Source organism: Silene latifolia, chromosome 8 (genome assembly GCF_048544455.1).
Source record: "Silene latifolia isolate original U9 population chromosome 8, ASM4854445v1, whole genome shotgun sequence".
In the NCBI taxonomy this organism is placed as follows: domain Eukaryota; kingdom Viridiplantae; phylum Streptophyta; class Magnoliopsida; order Caryophyllales; family Caryophyllaceae; genus Silene; species Silene latifolia.
In genome coordinates this window covers 85,017,556-85,027,738 of record NC_133533.1, presented here as the reverse complement: position 1 = coordinate 85,027,738, position 10,183 = coordinate 85,017,556, and the positions used below count along the sequence as shown (strand labels likewise).

Genomic DNA, 10,183 nt, shown 5'->3' with positions numbered 1-10,183 from the left:
GACATTTCCGGGGTAGTGGTTACAGGGGCCTCCCCACCTACCTTAGTCTCAACTGCAGCCAAGCGAGCTGTAAGCAGCTCTAAAGTGTCGTTCATCTTAGCCAATAGTGCTTCCGTTGACATTTTTCTGGTCTGCGGCGGCCTTTCTACAAAGAAACCCCGAACTAATCAAAAATTTGAATCAAACCCCTGCAGAAAAAGAACTCGACTCACAGATTCGACCTTTGACTCATCCCCGACTCAAAGACACTTAGACCTCGGGAAATAAGCTAAGTGACTCACTTGTTCAAGGTCAAGGTGTAGGAGAGGGGTTCCAGCCCTAACTAGGACTAAACTTGACTCAACTGACTTAGACTTGGACTTAGGTTGGACTAGACATAGACTTGATACAAACTTAGCATAGACTTGACATAGACTTACTGTGACTAAATCGTGATCGAAACCAAACATGGCTCATTGGTTTGGAAAGGGGGACGCCCCATAGTGTCTTAGATGGGGTGTTTTTGTGGCTTAGACTTTGACCAAGTGATTGACCTACATGACTTTGACCTAAGAGGTGACTTAGGTAACCCACTAGGGTTGTGTTCTAGCCTAGACAAGCTTGGTTAACTTGAGCCCTAGATAAAACCAAACATGGCTTAAACTAGAGCAACTAGACTGGACTTGACCCAACTGACTTAAACTCTATTCTAGGTTTGGGTTAGGTTTGGATTATGGTTTATTGGATTTTGAAATTGAAAAGGATTGAATCGAAATAAGCTTTTAAAATGGGCAAAGATGCCGTTTATAAAAGGCTTGATTTGGTCAAAATTCTAATCCTAATTCGGCAGCACTTCGACTTGGAAATGATTCTTTTTTCAAAAGAGGTAGGTTCAAAAGTTCAGGATTGAAAAGAGGTTTAAATATTTGGACCTAACTAGGTCCAGAAATTTCGAAAATAAGGGGTGGGTATGTGGGGTAATATCCGTATAAGACCCTTTAATTATAGGATTATAACGCAAATTTTATATGCAAATTATTGTCATAAACGAAAACAATGATGAAACGATAAAGATCAAGGAATAACCTTCGGTCCTAGTGCAAATTGGCAATGAGAGATCAAAGTAGATCTCCTCCTAAATGATGCACCCAAGATCGTTAATATATTTCGGAAATAATTTATTAATCAAATAAAAGTTGATATTTAAGTATTTAAAGTAAAAATAATTCAAAGAAATATAATTTTATTATATTTTGAAGAAAATTATTTATTTTGATGATTTCGAGATGTTTAAAAATAGTTTAAACCGTGTAAAACGTTTTATTTCGAAATAAGGGCGTATCGGGGGGAAATGACAATTCGTTTGAACGTTGGGTAAACGAATTTGGAAATGGGTCGTATGAATACTCAATTTTGTTGTAATCTCGTGTTTAAGAACTTTGGTCTTGACGGAATTTGCGTTTGACTTACGGTTTTAATTATTATTGAAACAAGTCAAACCCGACTCGTAAAAATCCCGACTAAAAATCCCGCACTTCCTTTTCTCCTTTCCTTCTCCCTTACACGGCTGACCAGCCCCTTCCTTTCTATTTTTTTTTCTGGTTTTGTTCATATCATCATTATCAACATTTCACTAAAACACCATTTATATAATTTCAAGCTCAAAATCGACGTAATTTCTTCGTTACTAGTCCGTTTTTCGCATAATTTACCTTTCCGGAATCCCCTCGACGCGATCTACAACTTGGTACAATTTAATTTCAGTTTTATTGAAGTTGTTTTAAGACCAATTTTCGGTATTTTCGGTTTTATATGCTTATTATTGTGTTTTAATTGTTTATTTAGGTGAAGGATTGGTAGACGAGTTCGGGGACTCGTATATTGTAGAGGATAGCGGCTAGTGTCGTTAGGGTTTGGGTTTTCAAGGTGTTAATTGCTCTTTTTCTAGCTTAAGGTAACATATTTCGAGTTACTCGACGAATTATCGTCACATGTTTTTGATTTTTGTATGTTTGGTGAATTTTTGTTTGAGAATTAGTTTTCACATGTTTAGAATGGTTGCATGCATGTCAATTTTTAGCTTAAATTGTGCCTTTTGTTAGTTTAAATTATCAAAGTTGAATTGGGGACGATTAATTAATTTTCGATGTCTTTTACTAAACAAAAATGGAAAAATAAGGTGGTGTAGGGGACGGGCAAAGAGGCCGTGGCAGCCCACGGCTAGCCCACGGCTGCCCGGGTTGGTCCGTGCTTATTTTGCGGTTTTTCGTACAATATTGGTCATTTCGGGTTAATTAAGGTTAGAATAGTATAAGTAACAAATGGGTAGTATTTTGATAGTAACAAAAATTATGTTATTGGTAAAATTGTGCTTATATTAATAGTTATCACATGTTAGGGTAGTTTACAAAAGGAAATTGTAATTAATAGGCTCAAAATGAATTTTATAGGTATAATTGTAATGTTTTGTTGATTGTGCCGAAAACTGAGCCTTAGTCCCTTTGACCCGATGCGATGTCGATTAATTGAGTGATTGGTCACCGCAATTTGACCCGTACTGTCGCAGGTCAGGGGTTGCGGGTAAAAATTCGGTTGAATGATTTAGATAATCGGCCTTTTTCTTGTTTTAGGCCATTTATCAAGCTTTTGTTCACATGTATAGCTTATTGAATTTAATAGTGACTTGTATTGTAGAAATGGCCCTAGTTTCCCCCGGAAGCCTTTAATATGGTTACTATTGTTAGAATTAGAAATTAGTATTGAATACTTATTGAGGATTCTGTTGGGATTGTATCTTTGTAAATAGACATTATAAGCCTTTCACATGATAGAATGCTAGAATTTATATTGATAAGTAGGACTTTTTGCCCTCTTAAGGTTAAGTGGGTGTCTTACTTGACTTGTGTGGTGAGTCATGTGTGGTGTGGGCTAAAATATTCAAGTCGGGACTAGTTGGGACTAGGTCCTAGGTGAGTATTTCGGCCTCCATCATAGATAGGTCTTTATAGTCTTTGACGAGTATATGTTCATTGCTTGATAGCCTTTGTGTTCCTGACTAGTGGATTTATATCCAAGTTGGGGCATGACCTCGGTACTTATTTTGATAGTATGGGGTCGGCTTAAGTACTAGCCAACCCTTCGGTGGTGTCCTTAGGGTACTCACTTCACTTTGTTTTAAAAAAAGTTGTGGGTCTTGGGTGCGGTGGTGTGTATCCGCATGTCTAGGTCTCAAGGCAGATTTTAGGCTAGGGTTGTGTTGTCTCTTGGCCATGTTTTCTTAATAGTAACCGCTGAGCCAAGATACCGGTTCGATTACCTTCCCTACCTCGTGGTATAGACTCGAGTTACAAAGTGACTATTGACCGTGCTAAGAACTTATGCCTGTCTTTGGTATATTGCCCTTTCTTGTATGGTGATTTTATGAACTGTAATAGGTGAGATGTAAGCGGTTCTGATTGATAAAGTTTGGATTACTATTTGTTATATGATTCACATGATAGTTTAGTTTGGTCAGTTTAGGGGTCATTTGCTAGAATACATGATAAGTAAATGGTTTATCAAATTGTTTACATGTTACATTACATGTTACATTAATTTTGACGATTCGTGGCTGGGAGGACTCGAAGTTACTCCCCACTGAATTGTGGCTTTCGTGTTTGTATAAAATGCGATTGACAGGTTGTTGATGCTTTGTGGGGGGTCACAGACGAGCTAGTGAGCAAGGAACCTTGGACCTAGTTTTGGCTATTCTTTTAGTAACCCTTTTATCCTTTGGTTTGTATATTATTTGAAGGGACACATGTCTCCCTTTTCTATTTTGGGTTTGTATCTTTTTACTTTCTATTTAGCTATGGCAAAGTAGTTCATCAGCTTTTGCAGAGTTTTGGCACCCGCTTCTGGGAATGTTGGACTTCTTGAGTTGGATTGGTTGTGAATGGTTTAGTTAGAAAATTTTTTGAAATTGCAGGTTTTTGGATAGTTGAACTATTTACAAACATATCCTACCAGTTTTTCCGTAGAATTTACGCATTTAAGTAATTAGATATCGCTATATATTAAGGGTGTCACAGTTGGTATCAGAGCCTATTGCTCCCGATGCACGTTTGTGCACCCCACTTAGAATCACTTGACCTCTAAATAATAAACTTGAGAGAAGGGTAGGATGGGTAGAATTAGGATTTTATGTGGTAGTCTGTTTGTGATTGCTAATTGTTAGGTACTAATTGATTTTCTCTTTTGTAAGATGGCTCTCCAATAGATGTAGATAATGCAATCTTACCTTAGTCTTCCAATCTCGTTGTTTACTTGTCTTTCAAATTCCTCTTCTCTCGCCGTGGTAACTACCTTTCAATTCTTTCTCCCGATTCATCTTAGGTTCGTTTTCTTCTTATAATAAAGTCCATGTGGACACCTTCCTTTTATTCCGCAGGATAGTTCCCTTGTTTAAGAGAACCCGGTTTTGAGAGAATGTAACATTGGAGGGCGTGAGTGAGTTGAGAAATTGATTGTTTAAGGTTTGAGTTGTATAGGAGAATATAACTTGGGATCCTTTGGTTAGTCTTGTTGGTTGTGCTTGATATGGGAGTCTAGTGAGTTGTGAAACACTTTGGGATTTATGTCTTTTGAGAGCTTGTTTGTTATAAGTGATTGAGCGTGGGTACTACCTTAGCACATAAGTTGAAATGAACCTAGCTACTTCATTGGAGAGTCTCGATGTTTCTTGTGGAGAATTAAAGGAATGATAGTTAGCCCAATCTTGGTAGGCCTTGAAAGGAATACAATAGGACATGGACGTTGGTTTAATGGATTGGTATCGTACTTTGGAATTAGTTAGTTTGTTAAACCTTTTGAGTTGACCAAATCTAGTATAGAGTAGCCCTTGTTGACCTTTCGAAATTTGAGAACACGTGGTTGACTTTATTTGTCATATCTGGATTTGGGAATTTTGGTGGAATGTTGTTTGATGTAGTTCGTGAGTTCAAGAGTGTGATTCTAATTTATGGTATCGAAGACTAGAAGTGTTAAGTGGTGAGATGATGGAGTAGACAAGCTATGGTACTTGGGAATGACATAGTAAGTGAAGTTCAATGACGAGAATTGAAAAGGAGATACTTTGTGACATGGGTGGTAACAAATAAATTTGTATGGTGAATTGATTTTGGCTCTTAGAACCAATTGAGTTGAGGAATACCTGCCCTTGTGGAGTCCTTGTTAGTCCTATGATTTGGTGGACTTTTGAGGTTTTGTTGAGCACCTTAGTGAGGTAACCTTACCATATCGATCATAAGCTTTGATGAGTGTTTGGGAAGCAGTAACCCCTTTCATTATGCTGCTTCTGTTCTCCTTTCCTTCTCTTTAACGATCTTTGAACCTTGTTCTTATGCCAAAGTTTACGTATCTTCTTCTTGCCCGAGATATCTTCTTAACTCGAATACCTCTTATTTATGTCAACCGCACCTTTACTGGACCGACTCCTTAGTTTCCTAACTTGTCAGATTCATGCACCCTTCGGAAATGTTTTACCGTTTCTCAATTCTTTTATCACTCCTTATCTCCTTAGTATAGTTGGTACCTTTTTGACCATGTTTACGGAGTTAGTGAGACGTGACTTGAGGATATAGGATTGACCAAGTAGTCAGGTTTGTGATTGGCTTCCATAATCACTTTGGATATGAGGGTTTGATAATGTATATGTTATCGTATGGGAAATGTTAAATGTGGGGTTATTTGTTGGTTTTAGTGGGTGATATTGATTACTACTTGAAGTATGTTATGTGAGTGAGAGTAAGCTACATTATTGGGAGGTTTTAGCACTTGTTTTGGTAACTAGAAAGGGTAGTGGTATGGATGACACCAATTGTTAGGCTAAGGAACATAATTTCAATTTATGGTTTTAGAAATTCTGAGGTGATAAAGTGTTGTTAAAATTATGACCTTGTACCTTGAGAATTTGATGGTAAGTAAGTTTAGGATGTCAAATTTGAAAGAATACACCTTGGGGATGTTGATGACCAGAATGGATTGGTGATGTGATGTGGTATTAGTTGGCTCTTGAGAGTTCCTGAGTTGAGAGAGACTTAGTATTGAGAAGAATTTGTTAATCCTATAGTTTTATAGACCTTGAGGTCGCATTGAGTGCTTGAGATGATGAGACGATGTTGGAGCTGGGTGTAGTTCTGCTTTTGAGAATCCTTAATAAGTAAAAGGATAGAGAAACTTGAGATCCTATTGATTTTTCATAATTTGAGGTTGGTATGTTACTACCTTGTTTTGAAATGAGAACCTTGTGGAATATTTGAGGAACCTTCTCTTGGAGTTTAGAGCATGGTATTGGGACTCTTGATTGAAGGTTTACTTTTGAGGAACCCATAGTTGACACTAGTGGGATACAAATACAGCTTTGTTGGAAGTCTTGACCTTAGGCTTGTGAAAGTTGTTTCGGGATGTTTGAGAATTTGGAGCGATGAGATCACACTTATAGTGAAATATCTTGTTCCAGGGAATATGTTAGGAAGAAGTAACATAAGCGATTGAGGAGACTCTTGGGAGTGATGTTGTTATTTGAGATATGAGTGTCTGGCATTTCCTTGGTGTTTAATCTCCCTTCTTCCTTGATCATGAGCGTTACCGCTCATATCTCTCTTCCTTACATCATCATACTCCTCTCGTAAGTTTGATGTTGGTAACCTATGAAACTCTATCTTTGACATCCTTGTAATTATGACTTCAATTCTTACCCCATAAAATTCATCATAGCTCTTTTTGATTAGTTAAGGTTGAATCATCTTAATATACTTTGTTTTATATGCTATCTAAGTTTTTCCGTGTTGTACAACTTCTAAATTTTCAAGCCACCAGTTTTGATTCATTCATAAAATTTTATGTTACTTCTGCAAACCTAACCTATTTTTAAAGATTTGAAAATGAAATTTTGATTTATTTCCATAAGGTATTCCTTTTCTTACTCTTTTTCCGAGTTACTAAGCCTTGTATAATCATAATTAGTAAAGATAGTATTCTTACTAAAGAATTTTAAACTAAAAGTTTGAAAATACTTGTATGATTTTCAATGGTTTTAACATTAGTGAATGTTGAATCTCGTTGTTGGTGACGTCCCAATAATGGATTTTCTCATTTATTGGTGTAGAAATATTTTTATATCTTGATATGAATATGGATGTTCTTGTCTGATCAACAAGAGTATCACCGTTTCATTGAAAAGATACCTATATTTTCTTATAACTATAATTTCTCCTTCTAAGTTTCGAGGACGAAACTTTTTAAAAGGAGGGGTGATTGTAACGCCCCGTAATTTTGGACCGTTAATATATTTCGGAAATAATTTATTAATCAAATAAAAGTTGATATTTAAGTATTTAAAGTAAAAATAATTCAAAGAAATAAAATTTTATTATATTTTGAAGAAAATTATTTATTTTGATGATTTCGAGATGTTTAAAAATAGTTTAAACCGTGTAAAACTTTTTATTTCGAAATAAGGGCGTATCGGGGGGAAATGACAATTCGTTTGAACGTTGGGTAAACGAATTTGGAAATGGGTCGTATGAATACTCAATTTTGTTGTAATCTCGTGTTTAAGAACTTTGGTCTTGACGGAATTTGCGTTTGACTTACGGTTTTAATTATTATTGAAACAAGTCAAACCCGACTCGTAAAAATCCCGACTAAAAATCCCGCACTTCCTTTTCTCCTTTCCTTCTCCCTTACACGGCTGACCAGCCCCTTCCTTTCTATTTTTTTTTCTGGTTTTGTTCATATCATCATCATCAACATTTCACTAAAACACCATTTATATAATTTCAAGCTCAAAATCGACGTAATTTCTTCGTTACTAGTCCGTTTTTCACATAATTTACCTTTCCGGAATCCTCTCGACGCGATCTACAACTTGGTACAATTTAATTTCAGTTTTATTGAAGTTGTTTTAAGACCAATTTTCGGTATTTTCGGTTTTATATGCTTATTATTGTGTTTTAATTGTTTATTTAGGTGAAGGATTGGAAGACGAGTTCGGGGACTCGTATATTGTAGAGGATAGCGGCTAGTGTCGTTAGGGTTTGGGTTTTCAAGGTGTTAATTGCTCTTTTTCTAGCTTAAGGTAACATATTTCGAGTTACTCGACGAATTATCGTCACATGTTTTTGATTTTTGTATGTTTGGTGAATTTTTGTTTGAGAATTAGTTTTCACATGTTTAGAATGGTTGCATGCATGTCAATTGTTAGCTTAAATTGTGCCTTTTGTTAGTTTAAATTATCAAAGTTGAATTGGGGACGATTAATTAATTTTCAGACGGTCTTTTACTAAACAAAAATGGAAAAATAAGGTGGTGTAGGGGGACGGGCAGCAGGCCCGTGGCAGGCCCACGGCTAGCCCACGGCTGCCCGGGTTGGTCCGTGCTTATTTTGCGGTTTTTCGTACAATATTGGTCATTTCGGGTTAATTAAGGTTAGAATAGTATAAGTAACAAATGGGTAGTATTTTGATAGTAACAAAAATTATGTTATTGGTAAAATTGTGCTTATATTAATAGTTATCACATGTTAGGGTAGTTTACAAAAGGAAATTGTAATTAATAGGCTCAAAATGAATTTTATAGCTATAATTGTAATGTTTTGTTGATTGTGCCGAAAACTGAGCCTTAGTCCCTTTGACTGATGCGATGTCAGTTAATTGAGTGATTGGTCAGCCGCAATTTGACCCGTACCTGTCGCAGGGCTGGGGTTGCGGGTAAAAATTCGGTTGAATGATTTAGATAATCGGCCTTTTTCTTGTTTTAGGCCATTTATCAAGCTTTTGTTCACATGTATAGCTTATTGAATTTAATAGTGACTTGTATTGTAGAAATGGCCCTAGTTTCCCCTGAAGCCTTTAATATGGTTACTATTGTTAGAATTAGAAATTAGTATTGAATACTTATTGAGGATTCTGTTGGGATTGTATGCTGTAAATAGACATTATAAGCCTTTCACATGATAGAATGCTAGAATTTATATTGATAAGTAGGACTTTTTGCCCTCTTAAGGTTAAGTGGGTGTCTTACTTGACTTGTGTGGTGAGTCATGTGTGGTGTGGGCTAAAATATTCAAGCTGGGACTAGCTGGGACTAGGTCCTAGCTGAGTATTTCGGCATCCATCATAGATAGGTCTTTATAGTCTTTGACGAGTATATGTTCACTGCTTGATAGCCTTTGTGTTCCTGACTAGTGGATTTATATCCAAGTTGGGGCATGACCTCAGGTACTTATTTTGATAGTATGGGGTCAGCTTAAGTACTAGCCAACCCTTCGGTGGTGTCCTTAGGGTACTCACTTCACTTTGTTTTAAAAAAAGTTGTGGGTCTTGGGTGCGGTGGTGTGTATCCGCATGTCTAGGTCTCCATTGATTTTAGGCTAGGGTTGTGTTGTCTCTTGGCCATGTTTTCTTAATAGTAACCGCTGAGCCAAGATACCGGTTCGATTACCTTCCCTACCTCGTGGTATAGACTCGAGTTACAAAGTGACTATTGACCGTGCTAAGAACTTATGCCTGTCTTTGATATATTGCCCTTTCTTGTATGGTGATTTTATGAATCGTAATAGGTGAGATGTAAGCGGTTCTGATTGATAAAGTTTGGATTACTATTTGTTATATGATTCACATGATAGTTTAGTTTGGTCAGTTTAGGGGTCATTTGCTAGAATACATGATAAGTAAATGGTTTATCAAATTGTTTACATGTTACATTACATGTTACATTAATTTTGACGATTCGTGGCTGGGAGGACTCGAAGTTACTCCCCACTGAATTGTGGCTTTCGTGTTTGTATAAAATGCGATTGACAGGTTGTTGATGCTTTGTTGGGGGTCACAGACGAGCTAGTGAGCAAGGAACCTTGGACCTAGTTTTGGCTATTCTTTTAGTAACCCTTTTATCCTTTGGTTTGTATATTATTTGAAGGGACACATGTCTCCCTTTTCTATTTTGGGTTTGTATCTTTTTACTTTCTATTTAGCTATGGCAAAGTAGTTCATCAGCTTTTGCAGGGTTTTGGCACCCGCTTCAGGGAATGTTGGACTTCTTGAGTTGGATTGGTTGTGAATGGTTTAGTTAGAAAAATTTTTGAAATTGCAGGTTTTTGGATAGTTGAACCATTTACAAACATATCCTACCAGTTTTTCCGTAGAATTTACGCATTTAAGTA

General features: G+C 36.6%; 1 long non-coding RNA gene across 1 annotated transcript; it reads left to right on the top strand.

Annotated features, from left to right (window-relative positions):
• The first annotated feature begins 7,665 nt into the window (after positions 1-7,665).
• LOC141594443 (uncharacterized) lies at positions 7,666-9,897 on the top strand. The gene is made up of 3 exons (XR_012522204.1): positions 7,666-7,891; positions 7,990-8,098; positions 9,825-9,897. It is a non-coding gene; the product is annotated as an uncharacterized LOC141594443 (long non-coding RNA).
• The last annotated feature ends 286 nt before the right edge of the window (positions 9,898-10,183 follow it).